Source organism: Eurosta solidaginis, chromosome 3 (assembly GCF_040869045.1).
Source record: "Eurosta solidaginis isolate ZX-2024a chromosome 3, ASM4086904v1, whole genome shotgun sequence".
Classification (NCBI taxonomy): Eukaryota; Metazoa; Arthropoda; class Insecta; order Diptera; family Tephritidae; genus Eurosta; species Eurosta solidaginis.
In genome coordinates this window covers 1698828-1716573 of record NC_090321.1, presented here as the reverse complement: position 1 = coordinate 1716573, position 17746 = coordinate 1698828, and the positions used below count along the sequence as shown (strand labels likewise).

At 37.6% G+C, this 17746-nt stretch overlaps 1 protein-coding gene across 1 annotated transcript in view; it reads right to left on the bottom strand.

Annotated features, from left to right (window-relative positions):
• Window positions 1-17746, bottom strand: part of Pu (GTP cyclohydrolase punch) — a 93808-nt gene that overhangs the window by 59880 nt on the left and 16182 nt on the right. The gene's annotated exons all lie outside the window — the stretch shown is intronic.

The window sequence follows — 17746 nt, the reverse complement described above, 5'->3', positions numbered from 1 at the left end:
AATTCAATTTACATTGGAATCCCATCGATAATTAGATTGAGAACGCTATCATAAAATGACGTTTGAAACATTTTTTAGCTTTTGTAAAAAAACCCTAAGAATAAAATTCTTCTAAAGTTAGAAAGGGTTAATTTCGATTTCACAGCCAGCCATTATTGAAACAAAGATCTTGGGGCTAGCTAGTTTTAAAATTAACGAGCATTTTCTATTAGCAATAAGAGGCATTACACATGGGATTGTAATCTAAGTCTGATTTTTAAACGTACTAGGAATTATAACTTTAGTGTCATAACGGTGAATTGTGAAGCTATACCAAAGTCTCAAAATCCACCAAAAATGATATTTGGATGAAATGGTTAAGATCAATTTAACTACTTCCTTAAGTTAAATTATTTTAGGTATTTCATTTAATCAGTAAATAAAAAATACGAATTCGCTTTATTTGGTGGAGTTTATTACATTGTTTGCTTTGCAGCGCAGTGCGATTTCAGATTTAGCGCATGGAATTTTTTCACTGTAGATTCCCAGATTTTCTTTTTAATCCCAAGCTCTAAGAAAATGCGAATGGAGAAATTTAAAAGCCTGCGCTCGTGGGTATATGCTGGTGTATTCGATTTAAGTACCTACATAAATATTATGTTTTTATTCAAAGCCTGCCTCATTGTACTATTCTATATCGAATCCACATTAAACAATGATCACTTCCGAAGGGGGTCTGGGGGCTTAGAATATACCCGCTGTAGGTATGCCTGTCGTAAGAGGCGACTAAAATGCCAAACTGATTCAAGGGGTTGTATAGCGCAACCCTTTCAAGGCGTTGCTAGCGCAAAATATAGCTTATCCAACCCAATTGTCAACCTCACCTACCCGTGGCGAATCGTAACTTTAACAGCCGCGGCTCTGGCGACCCTAAGCTCCTCACGGATCTAGGGGGTAGGAGGGCGGAATGGCCCTGAAGATTTCATGTGGTCATACTAAATCGTTCCCGAGATGGCCGGGCTGGTGTGTTAATGGTGCTTGTTACCGAACGTACCGGATCTGCATCCGGCAAAGAACCATCAATGTCGATAACACTCCCCAAGGCCTTCGGGGAGTGTCCTTATAGCTACAACAACAAAAACAACATCACTTCCGAATACCGGAATTTATTTGCTATTTCAATAATTAAACTAGCAACACACGTTTTTAATTTACACAAATCACTCACATTTCCTGCAATATAACAACAATTTCACACAGAAACTTAATCGAATCCCAAGTTCCTTTAATGATATAATTAAGTTTTCCTTTTTAAACAGAGCCACTTAATTCATTAAGCAAACATTTGTCAGCAGTCCCAAAAAAATATTACGCCTTTACAAAAAATAGTTAACTCTCTAACTCTTTAGGCAATCAAAATAAAATGCATGCGGAACTATTCACAGATGTTACACTTAACCACAAACCGTATTATCTTTTACTGCAAATGTAGCAAAAATAAAATTTTTAATTTTTTGGTGTTTTTCTTTTTTGTAAATTATTATGGAGCGAACATACACACACAAACTGTAATTTGTTTGTGTAATACGTTGGTGGTAATGTCAAAAATACTCTGAGAAATGTTCGTACTGTCAAAATTCATGAGAAAAGTTGCAATCAGCTTGGCTAATGCTTTCACTTTTAATGACTCCGCCATCAATCAGCTTTGCCAGCATAGTTTGAAATTAATAATCAACATAAACGATTTGATTTCGTTTTGATATGGCAGAAAACGAAACAAAATCATTTCGTTAATTTGACGTTCTTAACGTTAATAAACGAAACGAAATGACTTTGTTTCGTTTATTAACGTTAATTATCGTAACGAAATGATATCGTTTCGTTAGTTAAGCATGCCTGGTCTACACATATGTACGTACACGCAGCGGAGAAGAGATGCACAAACACATGCAGATATCTTATCTGAGATGCTCCCAAAAGTATGTAATTGTAATTGGGGAAGTGTCGCTCATAAATACACGCGCATCTGAGAAGCTATTCACGTGCATCTGTAGTTATAATTATATGGCAGTAACTAACAGCGTTTTCTTTTCTGAAATAAATTGTTGTCTAAGTAAATGGTAAAGCTTAATAGAGTTAAGGCTCCATTCTGATACTTAGCATAGACTTGACTTGGCTTGCGAACTGTCATTTACAGTTCTGTTAAATTAACATTGCATGTTACTGATTACTCAAAACTTAACTTGACTTAGAAGTCTGTTGAATTTTGATTTTCTATGTAAGTTCTAAGTGACGTTTACATTTTGAGATGCCATTTGTTTGTTTCCATTTCATTTTGACATTTTGTCATACAAATTGACATTTATTTAAAAATAAATTTCAACGCTGATTATGATGCCAGATATTATGCGCCAAGTGGAGTATAATCGTGGCTAAGTTGCCAAGTTAAGTCAAGTCAAGTCAATGCTAAGTATCAGTAATGGGGGCTTTACTCCTACCCCAGAAAATGTTCAACATTTATAGTGCATACAAAGAACATTTCAACTCACCATATTCACTCATATCACAAATCACCAAGAAGATTGCGCATGTAAACATTAGATCAGCTCTTTTTTATGGGCAATTCTTACGTCATTTTCCTTTAGCTCTTGTTTTTTTTTCTCTCTCTCAAACAGTCAACTGTGACGTAGATGCGCAGGACGAAGCAATTTTGAACTCTTGAATGCGCAATCTGGGTAGGTGATTTGTGCACTCATATTAACAGAGTATATGTGGAACTTAAGAGCGAATTGAGAGTTTCACAGAGTTGCACTGCCACTCCGCCATTTTATACAGGGTAAAAGTGCAACGCTTTTGCGTTGCGAGCAGGCAACAATTTTCACAAAAGAACGAAATACCCTGTAAAGGCGTTGCCTGATTTTTAGAATAGAACAACAACCCTTGCACGGCGTACAAAAAGCGTAACACTTTAGCCAGAAAACGCTATAAGTAAATTCTGGAAGCGCCTAGAAGATGCAACGAGGAAATCACAGAGTATAAAAGCACCAACGGTAGAGGCGCAGTAAGCAGTTTCAGTTAAGCAATAGATCAGTTTCATTTAAGCTATCAGTCAGTTTGGTTATTAAGCAAGTTAGTTGCAAAGTATAAGTGTTATTGAGAAGTACTTTAGTAAAAGCCGTTTTTCCATTATTCAATATTGGAGTTATTTATTCAACAGTTTAGCGATACGAACGTTAGAAGAAGATTGCAAATAAGGGGAATCGCAGTAAATTCGTTACACTATTTTAAGCTCGGTATCGAGAACATTTTTTTCCTCTCATAGGAAAACTTGTAAATTTTTTATAAAAATTTAAGTTCGGAAGTACTTCTCGAACATTCTTAAGAAATCCTTGCAAGTTTCAACTGATTCTTTCAGACCACATATCGAAAGAAATTTTATAAAGAAAATGAATGTAAATAAGGGAAAATACATGTTTTTAAATAAAAATGATCTGGATACCGCGCTTTACTCAGAAAATATAAAACCAGGGTTTTTTTTCAAATAGAATCTTAATATTGAATATTCAACTTTAGTACTAATTTTCACTTATGTATGTATGTATGTATGGACACGTTAAACATTCTTCCGAAGAAACCACATAAGTATACAATACCAAAGAAATCAAATGATATTAATGGGCTGTCATTGACCGATAAAGTTATCAAAGGAGACACACAATTAGCAGATTCAATAAACAAAATTAGCATTTGTAGGGTTTTACTAAAGCAATTATCAAATAACCTGCATTGAAATATCGAATTATTCAGAACTCGAACTAGAATTTTCTGACGAAAATCGAACTAGTAGTTTTACTTGTTACTTGTTTTCAACATGAGATTGCTATGACAATGAATCTCTTTTTTGAATAATAGGTTGTATGGGATATCTATATAGATGCAATTCAAATTATGTATATGAGCCGTTTATTTTGAAAGTGGCATAAGTCCTTTCCAACTCATGGTCTTAAATGCATTGTTATTTTTGAACGAATGCATATATAGATGGTTCTACAATTATAAAATAATAATAAGAATTGCATCTTTTGGATATTGGACTCTAAAAAACTGGAGGCGAGGAGAGATACAAACAAATTACCACTGAACCTAAACGACATGAAATGACTTATGCCACTTTCAAAATAAACGGCTCATATATGTCTGTAGGTATAGATGGGGTGCCTTCTAAACGGATTGACCGATCACAACCAAATTGAAAACACTCATTAGAAACCTTCCAAGGATGGTCATAGGATAAAAATAGTTTCGATACATTAAAGGGGCGTGACCCCTCCCATACAAATGGAATTTTTGATACTGCATATGTATCTCTGGATGTAGTAATTGTAGAATAATGAAATTTGGTAACGACCTATATGACGTTAAGTCCTAACACCTCCAGTAAAATGTGGATTTGGGAAAAAGGAGGCGTTATTTTAACACCTAAAGTTTGACTGCAGATTTGGGTTTGGCTGCTATCCCTTTCAACGTTTATTAATCTGCCGCCGTTAAAAATTTTTGTTAACTGTATATCTAAATCTTTTGTCTATAGATATAAAATTCAAACAAATAAACTTGAAGTACAAGTTCAGCATGCGGAAAAGCTGGGCCTGACAAATTGAAAGTGTACACTACTATGGAATCGTAACATTGAATTATAAAAACTAAAAATGCATCGATAAAGGGCAATTTTGGCACCTAATAAGGATTTTAAAATCATGAATGCCAAAACCCAAGAAAACTACCAAGCATCGATACAACACTCATGGTTTAGTGGTTATCCCTGCGTACAGAACAACTCATTTTGGTAACATCTTCACCATAGTCTCTTGTAAATTGCTCAATGCTCTGCCTGCTAATATACGACTCATTAGAAATTTGGAAATTTTCTTACGAAACATAAAATCCTATTTTATCGAGTTTTCACATACTGATATCAAAAATTTGCTGCACCCTGTTATAATTTGTCCCTGAATTAAAAAAAATTTGTTATTTCGATATTTACATACATACTCATTTTAATTGCTTTTTAAGTGCCATTGTAACCCCACACATTAGATTTGATAATTTATGTAGTTATAGCATTCAACACTATTATATCATATTTTACAGAATGCTTTACCTTTTTTCTTATATTTCAATATAAATGATGTTAACTTAAGTTACTATGTTACGATGGAAGAAAAAATGAATAAACCATAACCATAACGAACTAACAACTTATCAATCCATTGACATAGTCGCGGAAGAATCCCAAGCTGTGCATAATTCGGTTGAGTTTCTTAAGTCCTTGGAGTCATCAGGAATCATTTTTCATCTATTGATCTTTGGATCATCCGCTCTTGTGTAAAGGGACAAGGTTTATCAACACAAACTTTTTTCCAAATGTAATTGAAGCAATCATTTTATCTGGAAATTTCGAAAACAACAAAGTTTTCATACCAAGGATTCCATTGATACCGGCAGATATGCATTTCCATTTTAAATGCCTTCAATTTCCTATTAGGTTGGCTTTCGCAATGTCCATCAATAAAGCTCAAATGCAGTCATGGCCAACGTAGCCTGCACCAGAGTTGGCTCATAAAAAGATCTTTTTATTTATACTCCAAATGATGAGCTCCAAATCAAAACGCAATAATTACAATCGAACAGGATAGAGAAAATTGAGTAAATATCATTGTGAATTGCTACAAGTGAAAAATCTTTTTATTCCTCGATTGCCATACCTACCTGTCAAATAATAGCTGAATGGCTGTCGCGAATGGCCAGAGAACGGAAGAAAGTTTTTTTCCTTGCGGTTAATAAATTGGAGTGCCATGAATTGCCCACCTGCCCCCTATGATGATTGAAACGTCATCTGCATACGCCGTGAATTTCACTGATCCTCTATTGAACCGCCTTAGCAATTGATGACCAGCGTTCCTCTGTTTACAGATTTTTTGGCCTCATAGATCCCATTGCGACGTGGTCATTCTGCAGCTTAACATGAAGCCAATCCAATTTTTTAAGGCTGGATATACAGTTTTATGCAATCCTCAAAGATTATCCTAAACCATTTGCAACATAGCAGGGTATATCCCATCTGGACCCCGCGATTTGACCTTGGCGAAAGTTTTTATCGCCCATTCAATTTTGGTATTTGTCACCAACCCCAATATTGCTTGCTCGATATTTGGAGTGTAGAGTAAGTAAACTCATTTCTGATCCAAATCATCCCCGATTTCTATGAGAAAAATATTGAACTACGCAAAATTGAGTGAAAACAATTGCCTCTATAAGTATCGCTCTATAATCAAGTTCTACTTTTGATGCACCTTCCAGGCTAGACCACATATCTGTTTTTAACGTACAATACAATACAATTTTTTGCAAGTTCCTGACTATGACGCTATCAAATCGCAGCAGTTCCCATGATAGAAACTTGAAGATCTAAAGAAAGAAAGCTGCTTAATGTCAGATTCAGAATATCGCGGGACAGACCAAATAAACTTCCACCACTACTCCATAATCCATTCAGTGCGTACCTCATGATCCCTTTTATGCAGGTTTAAATGAGGCGACAGCCGCGTCCGTAATCCAGGTTTTGCCCATATGCACAAAAATGCCAAAAATAAGCCATTTTTTGAAAACAGGAGCAGCTAGGATTAAAATTCAATCAAATTTTTTATCAGGATAAAACTTGAAATGAAGTGGCATTTCCAGTTGTTGATGCAATTTTTGTAAACAATCAATCTCTTTTGTGCAGTAAATATTGCATACGGAAAGTATGTGAAAATGAAATGGAATTTTTTCAATTTCAAATACAACTTTTTTTATTTCATTTTAAGCTTATGAGATCCTGGCTTTTACACCCAAAAACTATTGTGCTACCAAACGTGTACTGCGATAGCTTTCTACATCGACTGCTGAGTGGAATATTATATTATAATCAGACACAAACTTTTAAAAACAACCCATTTCAAATTTTGCTTGGAAAAGGCCCTACTTCAGAGTTTTATTTAAAAAATTCCACCTCAGAATTTTTTCTAAAACGCCCTATATGAGCATACATTTTGACGTGAGATAAGGCTGTTGTGACCAAAATTCAGATATAAGGCGTTATGCAATCAAATTCTGAGAAATAAATGAAATTTGAAATAAATCCTGAGATAGGACGTTTTTGAAAAACTTGTCTAAGATATTGCGATTTTCATTTCCCTAGCAAATTGCATATTACGTTCAGTGGACATTTTATTTACTGAATTTTATTGTAGCGGCCAAAATGCTAGGAGTGAACTAATCTCAACTTAACTGCAGCTTAAACTCACACTGAACATCTGGGCGTTGGGTGACAGGTAAATTGGAGTATCACATTCGTCATCTCCCTCGCTATCAAGCAATGACGAGCTGTTTTACCCTCATAAGTTAAGCGCGCTCTATACGACTGTTACGAGGTCCCCATTATTATTGCTGTAGAAATTTCATGCCCAAAGTCTTCTTCAGTAAGTTATGCTTTTTTTTTTCAAGGTTGTTGACTAGTGTTTATTTACTATACAATTTTAGCTCGTAGTGTATGTGTACAAAGTATGTATTAGGTAGCAATTAGAACTTAATAAGCAGGTGTTTGAATTGCAAATATGAACTTATTTTATTACTTAAGAAAGAAGGTGATTATAAACAATTAGACAAAATGTATAATCGAATTATTTCGATGAGTAAGGAAAGAGACAGCGACAGTGGTATGGGTTGGGGACTGTTTGTCTCTCGTAACGAAGGTCACAGGTTCATACCCCGGTGTAAGTTACATGAAAATGCTTCAGAACTGGGCTCTTCAAAACAGAAACTGTGATTGTGTTAGTAAGAGTATTATGTTCGTAGTGGTAGTGGTTCAGTCGTCAATCAACGAGCAATGAATCAAGCACATTCATAAAACGTTTCGTAAATATGCTATGCAAATATTATTAAAACACAAGAGAGCCAAAGAATAATGCTAACATTTAAAAGCTAAAAGTGTTTTGGCAAACAAATACATTTGTTAGAAGAAAGTTAAGTGTATTTGCAGGCTGTTAAGCGGCAAGTAATGATAGTGATAATGGGCCGATCTTAAATCAGTTATGGACATGTAAAGATGTCCTTTAATTAGTATCCATCATCACCCTGCCATTTAGCTTCTTAATTTACTAACAAAAAATGATGCATTTCTAATAAATTTTTAAGTTTTTATCTTGAGCTTCTCTAATATCAAATTATTTGTCACTTGTTTTTTGAAATTCCAGCATTAAAAAAGCTTTTGATATATGTATGTAAATAGCCCACCTGCGAATTCTATACGTAGGTGACACACTCCGCAAAGGGAAGTTTATTAAATCGCGGGAGAAAAATAGCAAATTAAATTGCTGATGCAATCTTTTTTGTGATTTCTTCACCTTAACATACATTAAAAGATTGAGTAAAACGTACATCCTCACATTAGTGGTCAGTTATGTCCTGTGTATAATGCAAAATTCTTCACTTCTCCCCTAACTGTTTGACTTTGCCTAGATACAACGTTTAATTATGAAATTTATCTAAATGGTTTTCTGTCTTTACTGGAGTCACTTTCGCCATTAGGCCAATGGCTCACATCCGCCCTGACTTACCCATCAGTGCCAATTACAAAAGCTTCATAAATTTGACATACAGCAGCGAACACGAAAGTAGCAGTAGCATTTTTTCGTCAGTTAAATTAATTTTATTTTGAGAACTTAAGAAAAAACTTTGATAAAGTTTGTAACTGAAACTATGCAAACCAATCTCAAAGAAAAAAAAAAGAAAACAAGAAAATTCCGCACTTTTAGAATTTTTTTGAGTATGCAATTGGTAGCCCAATCCATTTCAGTTGAACAAAGTAAAAGTTATAGACCTCTCAATATTCGCATTGATTTTTGAAATTTTTTTTTATTCCTTATACTTTTTTAGACTAAAATCGATTGGGCTACAACACTGCATTCTCGAAATTTTAGAAAACTCTGAATAACAAGTCCGAGATTTTCGTATAATTTTCTTGGAAACGTTTTTGGGATTAGTTTGCATAGTTTCAGTTACAAACTTCATGTCCTTTTTTTGAATTATTCAAAATAAAAACAAAAACAATTGCCACCGCTATTTTTGTGCTCGCTGTTGTAAATCTATAAATGACTCGATCAATCAATCAGTTAGTCGTGAGTCTGCGCTCTTTTTTAACCATTAATTGGACTTACTACTTCACTTTTTTAACTTCAGCTACTGTTCAACTACATTTGTTAAGCAATGGTCGTGGGTGTTTTCACCTGAATTGTCTTCTTTCAAATTTTTAAGGGTCAGTATGTCCTTTATTTTTTTGTAGTCACGATTAATATTTCATTGCAAATTATGCATTTATCTATGATTTATATTTAAAAGTAGATAATTTCAATGATAACACTGGTCAACACAGGTTCTGTTGCATGGGATTTTATGTATGGTTGTTAAAATCCTTTTTACAATTATTTCAAGCAGTTTTTTCCTAGCAGCTCTAGTTTCCGAAATATTAATTAATAAAGTTTTTAGTAAACATATTTTTTATTTAAATAAGTAAACCTTTTTTTTTATCAATCAAATTAGATGGCTATAGAGAAAGTGTATATTGATATTCATGCTTACACCCAGATTTGGAAAGTGTGACATCAGTTGGTCTATATCCTCAGAGAAATTAGGTAGCTGCCTGGTTCCTAAAAAGTTTTTATAACCCAAAAGAACTCATCCCATATAGCTTTTTTAGATGCTTTCATGCGGCTAGTGCACTCTGTATCGCAAACTGGTTGTCTAACTGTGGGCCATAGAAAATCCCATATTTCATCTTTTGACTTAGAAATGTATTTGAAACATTCGCCCCTTTTGTCAAAGGCCTTTACATATTGTTTAGGTTCAGGTTCTGATGAATATCTAGCACTGGTCGAACAGCAGTCAGTAGCTCATTTAGAGTGATTTCTGCGGTTTATTGCTGTTATACTTATCAGAAATAATAGCTCCGACACATAAGCACTTTTTCATATAGATGAGTTTAACACAAGCTTATGCATTATGAGTAGATTGCACGCATTTTTATGGAGAACGGTAGAATGAGCGACACTGGCGCCATCTGATATTGAAAAGTAGCCATCTCCCAAATTTTGTTCCAAGCAAATCATAAGAAGAAGAATTTGACATTTGCTTTGGCTAAGGGTGTTGGCACACTTTGCAAGTGAAATTATTTTTCCCATTCGTTGGTAACTTTTCTAACATTTTTCACAATTAAAAACTGAAATATAATGTAACGAATTTACTGAAATTCCTCTTATTTGCAATCTCCTACTAATGTTCGAATCACTAAACTGTTGAATAAATAACTCCACTGTTTAGTAATGCAAAATGGCTTATTAAAGTGCTTCACAATAATACTACTATTTCTCGCCAGATAGCGTCTTAAATCAAACTGATTATCGCGCCTCTACTGTTGCTGCTTTTATAATGTGCGGTTTCCCCATTGACATATTTGTAGGCGCTTCCATTTCCAGAACTTACTAGTTAGTTATCAGCTATAAAATTACTCAGCTGTAACTACAGATGCATGATTTTATAGCTTCTCTCATACCCCATGCGCGTGTATTTGTGAGCGACACTTGCACAACCATTGCATACTTTCGGGAGTATCTCAGATATATGCATGTGGTTGTGCGTTGCTTCTCCGCTGCGTGTACGTACATATATGTAGACATAATGATTGATTTATTGATGTGCATACAAGTCACTGCTTAGCATCGGCTTAGAGATGATAGTATGCCTTAGTGTTGCCAATATTCGTCACACTACCCTCCACCTAAGTCTGATCGTCCCGATCAGACAAATCTCTCGATCTAAACGCTGCCAGCCCTCCCAAATGAACCACTTTCATTTTGGTTCGTGGTTTGCCAATGGTTTGTATGCGGTACACTACATCGTTGATCCGTTTTACAACTATGTATGGGCCTTCCCAATTACACTACAATTTCGGGGACAAACCTTTTTTTCGTTGTGGGTTGTATAACAGCACCAAATCTCCTTCCTGAAACCCTTCCGAATTAATTGATTTATCGTATCTCGCTTTCATCTTGTCACTCATAATCTTTGCTCGTTGCCTTACCAGATCGTGTATCTCTCTCAGCTCTTCTTCCAAGACACCAGTGGATTTCTTGACATTTCTCTCCGCATCGGCATCTATTCCAACTTCAAAACAGCTGGCAGTCGAAGGTCATTGCCAAAAATTACCTTAGCGGGAGTTTGACCCGTTGTCTCATGCACTGCCAGCCATGCACTGGTAAGCCATCAAGAATAATGATATGTGTGTATCCCACTCCATATGGTACTTGTCTACTAATTTCCTTAAATGCTCCTCCAATATTCTATTGAAACGTTCCACCATAACATCGGACTGAGGATGCAATGCAGTTGTCCATGTTTTTCGCATGCCCAACTTCTTACACATTTCTTGGAATACAGGTGATTCAAAATTCCTCCCTTGGTCAGTATGTAACTCCATTTGTACACCATACCTTGCAACCCAACCGTTTGTATCCACTTCTGCTACTGTTTCCGCTTCTTGGTTTGGGATTGGGTATACCTCTGGCCATTTACTGAAATAATCCATAACCAACAGTACGTATTTGTTTCCGCGGTTGCTAGTAGGAAATGGACCTGCGACATCCATGGCGATCCTTTCAAATGGTGCACCTGAAATATACTGCTTCATCTGGCCATGACTTCATAACATGTGACAGATCTGTATCTTCTAGCTGACACTTTCTTAGTTGTTCCTTGTCTCATTCATCCGTACACGTTATAGTCATTAGCCGGACATCTATGATGTCTTCTTTAGCCTCGGCCTTTGAAAAGTGCTTGCATTCCAAACTACATGGTCTTCGTGACATTGCATCAGCATTTCCATGGGTACTACATTTTCGGTGCTCAATGGAAAAGTCATAGCTTTTTAGTCGCTCGATCCACCGTGCCAATTGTTCTTCCGGATTACGGAACTGCAGAAGCGATTTCAGCGCTGGGTGATGACGCGGAATCGCTGGCCGTAGAGGTATTTGTGAAAATGTGTAACGCAATAGTTCCTCTCTGGTTTTCCAATCGTACGGCTGTAATATGCAACTACCTTCTCCTGTCCATCGACCAGTTGTAATAAAACGCCTCCTATAGCATATCCACTCGCATCTGTATCTAGAATAAATGTTGCTCCTGGAATCGGATATGCCAACATTGGGGCAGTGCACAAACGTTCCTTCAATGTTTGGAAAGCCACTTCTTGCTCCTTCTTCCATTCAAAAGCTTTATTTTTTCTTGTAAGCTCATGGAGGCTATGGGCTACGCTGGAAAAGTTTGGTACAAATCGGCGGTAATATGTGCACAGCCCAAGGAAACTTCTTAATTCATGCAAGATCTGTGGTCTTGGCCAATCCTTTACTGCCTCTAAACTTTCATTCGCTGTACAGATTCTGTCGTTACCTTGTGGCCCAAATAATTTACTTTCTTTTTAAATAGCGAACACTCTTTGGGACTTAGTTTCAGACCAGCGCCAGCTATTCTCTGGAAAACTTCCTCCAAGTTCTTAAGATGTTCATCAAAGTTCTTGCCCAATACGATGATGTCGTCCAGGTACACCAAGCATGTCTTCCAATGTAGTCCTTTCAATGCCTGATCCATTAGTCTCTCAAAAGTAGCTGGTGCATTACAAAGTCCAAAAGGCATTACTGTAAATTGCCAAAGACCACCTCTGACGCCGAAGGCTGTTTTCTCTTTGTCTTCCTCCTTCACCTCCACTCACCAGTAGCCACTTTTCAAGTCCAGTGTGGAAAAACATTTCGTACCAGAGAGCGAGTCTAGAGTGTCGTCAATTCTTGGCAATGGGTAGCTATCCGTTTTCGTGACGTCGTTCAACTTGAGGTAGTCCACGCAAAACCTCATTTTCCCATCCTTCTTCTTCACAAGTACCACAGGTGAGCTCCATGGACTAGCTGGTTCGATGACTCCGCTGTCGCTCATTTCTTGTACGATTTGACTCACAACTTCCCGCTCGGCCAGTGGAACACTACGAGGAGCTTGACGTATCGGCCTCGCGTCTCCAGTGTCAATCTGATGTTTCACAACATTGGTGCGGCCTGGTTTGGAACCATCCTGGTCAAATATGTTTGCGTACTTTAGGAGCAGTTGCTTTGCCTTACTCTGTTAATCTTACTCTAGCCCCTCCGTCCATGCCGTGATGTCATTTGAAAGATCAGTATTACTAGATGAAACGTGTTCGTGGAGCTGTTCACAGTTAATAACTAATTCAGCCTCTTGGCATCTTCCCAAAATAGTCATTTGAAAGATCAGTATTACTAGATGAAACGTGTTCGTGGAGCTGTTCACAGTTAATAACTACTTCAGCCTCTTGGCATCTTCCCAAAATAGCTCCTTTGGTCAGTTTGAGTGGTAACTTCAACTCATTGAGTACTCTTACCGGAATACGCCCATCTTGTTTTGTCATAGCCTGGGTTTTTCCTACAAGTACTTTCGGTGCTGATTTGTTTGCTGCTTCGACAACCCACAATTTGTTTGTCCCACAATCTCCATCAACCTTTGCCCAGATGACTGCTTCTGATTTTGGTGGTATTTGCTGACTCTCTTCCACCAGCACTCGTTTACTGATGTGGCCCCTCTCGTAGCCGAAATTAAGTGGCACATCCATGTTCTTATATCGCATCGTCTTGCTTTGCATATCGATCTTGATGCCTTGGTCGATTAAGAAGTCCACTCCAATTATGATTTTATCAACAATCTCTGCCACTATAAAATTGTGTAGTATCGTGACGTTCCCAATTGCTACTTCAAATTTTACTTCTCCAATTACCTGGGTGTCCTCTCCCGTGACTGTACGTAATCTTGCTCCAAGCAATGGTCTTATCTTCTTGTTGACTAAATCTGATCGAATGATGGAATGAGATGCACCCGTATCTACAGTCAGTAAACGTTCCTTTCCATCCACACGGCCTCCGACAGTAAGATTGCTTGACCTTCTTCCAATTTGCGAGATAGAGATTATGCGGCATTCAATTGCGAGAGCCAGCTGTCGCCCCTTGCGGCTGACTCGCTTTAGTTTAACGGTTGGGTGGACTTGGAGATTTGCTCATCTCCTTCAGCTCTGCGTTTACGGCTTCCCACATTGTTGGAACGATTAGGGTTGGTACTGCAATAACGTGCAATGTGCCCTGGCTTACCACACTTAAAGCATTTGACTGCATCATTATTTTTCTGTTGCGTTCCCTTTAAAGCTTGCAAAATTGTGTCCACCCAATCTGGCCTTTCCACTTCCACACGATGAGCTTTGTATGCGGGCTTACTGAAAATCGACGCTGTTTCTTGAGTCAGTGCATGGCATACCATTTCTGCGAATGTGGGTTTTGGGTTTGCATATGTCGCTCTCTTCGTTTCTACGTCCCGTATGCCATTTATAAAACTCTGAATTTTTACCCTCTCGGTGTACTCCACGGGTGCGTCCGCATTTGCCAAATGAGCCAACCTTTCAAAATCCGAAGCAAACTCTTGCAAAGTCTCATTAGCTTTTTGGTAACGGTTTTGCAATTCTATTTGATATATCTGTTTCCAGTGTTCGCTTCCGTACCGTAGTTCCACAGCAGCCATCAATGCGTCATAACTGTTCCGTTCGTACTCTGGAATAGTCTGTAAGATTCCGGCAGCTGGTCCTTTCAATGCTACGAAGAGTGCAGCAACTTTATCTTCAGCATTCCAGTTGTTCACTGATGCGGTCTTCTCAAATTGTAGCTTAAAGACCGGGAAAGGAACAGAACCGTCAAAGGATGGTGTTTTTACCTTTGGATTACTCGTTGAAACTGCTGGGCGATTTAGTTGCAACTGCTCGATACGTCCTCTCAAAGCATCCACCTCGGCCTCGATTTTTTCCTCAAACTGTAAAATTTTTGTATCTTGCGCCTCCAACTTCGAGGAAATACGTCCTTCTTGGTCTTCCAGTTGAGCAGAGATCTGCGATGATATCTGTGCTGAAATTTGCGCCGACATTTCGGATATTCGTGCCTCTTGTGCTTAAATCTTCGCTGTTATACGGTTCTCCTGGGATTCTAGTTGTGTTTCCATCTTAGATGTTATACGGTTCTCGTGGGATTTTAGTTGTGATGGCATATATGCCTTCTGTTCTTCCAGTTGAGATGACATTTGCGACAACATTGATGCTACTGTCGGTGTTTGTGCAGATATTGCAGCCAATATCATGTTCAAGTCTGTGCTGGTAACTGTCTGCGATGTTTCATTTTTCCCTTCAATTTTTGTTGTTGTCTCGTCCCCATCAGGATGAAAGACATCATCCATCGTCTCATTAATTCCTTCAGACTCCATAGCGTCTCGTAGCCGTGCTTGGAGTTCGATATTATTGCCGGTTGTATCTAATCCACGGCTCTCCAACTTCTTCTTCAGTTGCTGGATCCTCAATTCACTCAACTTTGCCATGTCCAAATTGTATTCTCAATCTTCGGAATTTATTCAGCAATTCCTCTTCTGACACCAATTGTAACGATTTTACTGAAATTCCTCTTATTTGCAACCTTCTACTACTGTTCGAATAACTAAACTGTTGAATAAATAACTCCACTATTTAATAATGCAAAATGGCCTTTATTAAAGTGCTTCACAATAACACTACTATTGCTCGCCAGATAGCGTCTTAAATCAAACTGATTGTCGCGCCTCTACTGTTGCTGCTTTTACACTGTGCGGTTTCCTCGTAGACATATTTCTAGGCGCTTCCATTTCCAGAACTTACTAGTTAGTTATCAGCTATAAAATTACTCAGCTGTAACTACAGATGCATGATTTTATAGCTTCTCTCATACCCCATGCGCATATATTTGTGAGCGACACTTGTACAACCATTGCGTACTTTCGGGAGTATCTCAGATATATTCATATGGTTCTACGTTGCTTCTCCGCTGCGTGTACGTACATATATGTAGACATAATGATTGATTTATTGATGTGCATACAAGTCACTGCTTAGCATCGGCTTAGAGATGATAGTATCCCATAGTGTTGCTAATATTCGTCACAATAACAAATGAATACGACACAAAATATGTTACTGAGTATTTTTGTTATAAAGGGAGAATGTTTATACCAGTGCTTCGCGAAATTTTGTATGTGAATGAGCAAGGAGGCGTAATAAACTTCAATTGGTAAGTCTGAAGTTACTTCATATTTACAAACGCAACGTCTAGGTTGATTGTGGCGATGTTATTGGAATGCATAAGCTTGTGTTAAACGCATCTATATGAAAAATGTCATTGTACCGCGGCCTTAACAGTCGCTGTGATGGGCCGACGGTTCACGCCATATCACAGGAGTTTGGTACTTGAAATTAAGTCTTTTTTGATTTGCCAATAAGGGTAATGACTCAATACAACTTTTAGATACGAACCTTGGAATCCAGGGTGTTTTGTTAGTTTTTTCTTCTTTATGCACTCATAACAAATAACACAATGGATTACACCTACTATGGTAATATGTCAACTGAGAAGTGTTTTTTTTGTATGATGCCCGTATTTCAAACACTCGAGCTGCTAGATGAAATATTTCATGCAACAGAAAAAAGTGCTATTTTGTCCACCAGTGTAATCACACCGTTCTGCTGGCATAAAAAGTTTTAAAATACGACTCTAAAAATTGTTAATGAGGTATGGCCAGTGATCATCCAAGGTGTCAAAATCAGTTTCATGTAAAATCACGCCCCTTCGTTCTCGCCAAATATGTAACTCGCTTTAATCCTGATGCTCGTCTAAAAGATAAAATATCCACAAAAATCTTCTCAATAAACGATTGTTATGCTTTCATTGGTATACACTGCTTCTCTGCATGATTCCCTTAGAACATATAAATACAAGGCGCGATAACCTCCGAAGAGATTTACGGCCAAGCTTCTCTTCCAATTTGCGTCGTGCACCTTTTAGCTTTTCCTACAAACTGGCGCGACAGGACCTACATGTTTTACGCCGACTCCAAAAACCACCACCCAGGCAGACGAGTTTTCACGGAGAAGCTATTCATGGCAGAAATAGACTCGGAGTGTTTGCCAAAGCACTGCCGAGGGGCAACAACGCTTAAAAAAACTTTATTCTAATTGAAAAAACTTGGTTCTAAAATGTTGATGTTTGCTTTGCCTGGGCCGTAAATCTAGGATCTCTTCTAACAAAAAAAGTGTTTATTTCTATTACAACCTTTTTAAGCAGCCTCCTGAGATACGACTTTATTAACGACGTCGTTGAGATACGGTCTTATTAACAGAATGTTTGAGATACGTATTTTTTAACAAAACTTTTAAGTTACGACTTTTCTATTAGGATAGTCGCTATATTTTTCAGATACTGCCGTGTAGAAATGATTACCGAAAACTCTACCAACAAATCCGGATGATGCCGGAAGGTTTCAAGACCGGGGCATATTTCTGTACGGAGCACTTCTCCGCATTGTTAGATAGCGGAAGGAAGATGAACACGTTACCCTAATCGCTAATGACTTTCCAGCGCCCAACTTTGACGAATTACGAATGCAATATACCGGCTAAGGAATAAATATGCTCCTGGTAGCGACGGACTACCCATGGAGGCAAAAAGTTTAGCTATCACGCACATTTTGTAACACAGTACCTGCGCATTCTTCAGCACCTCTACTT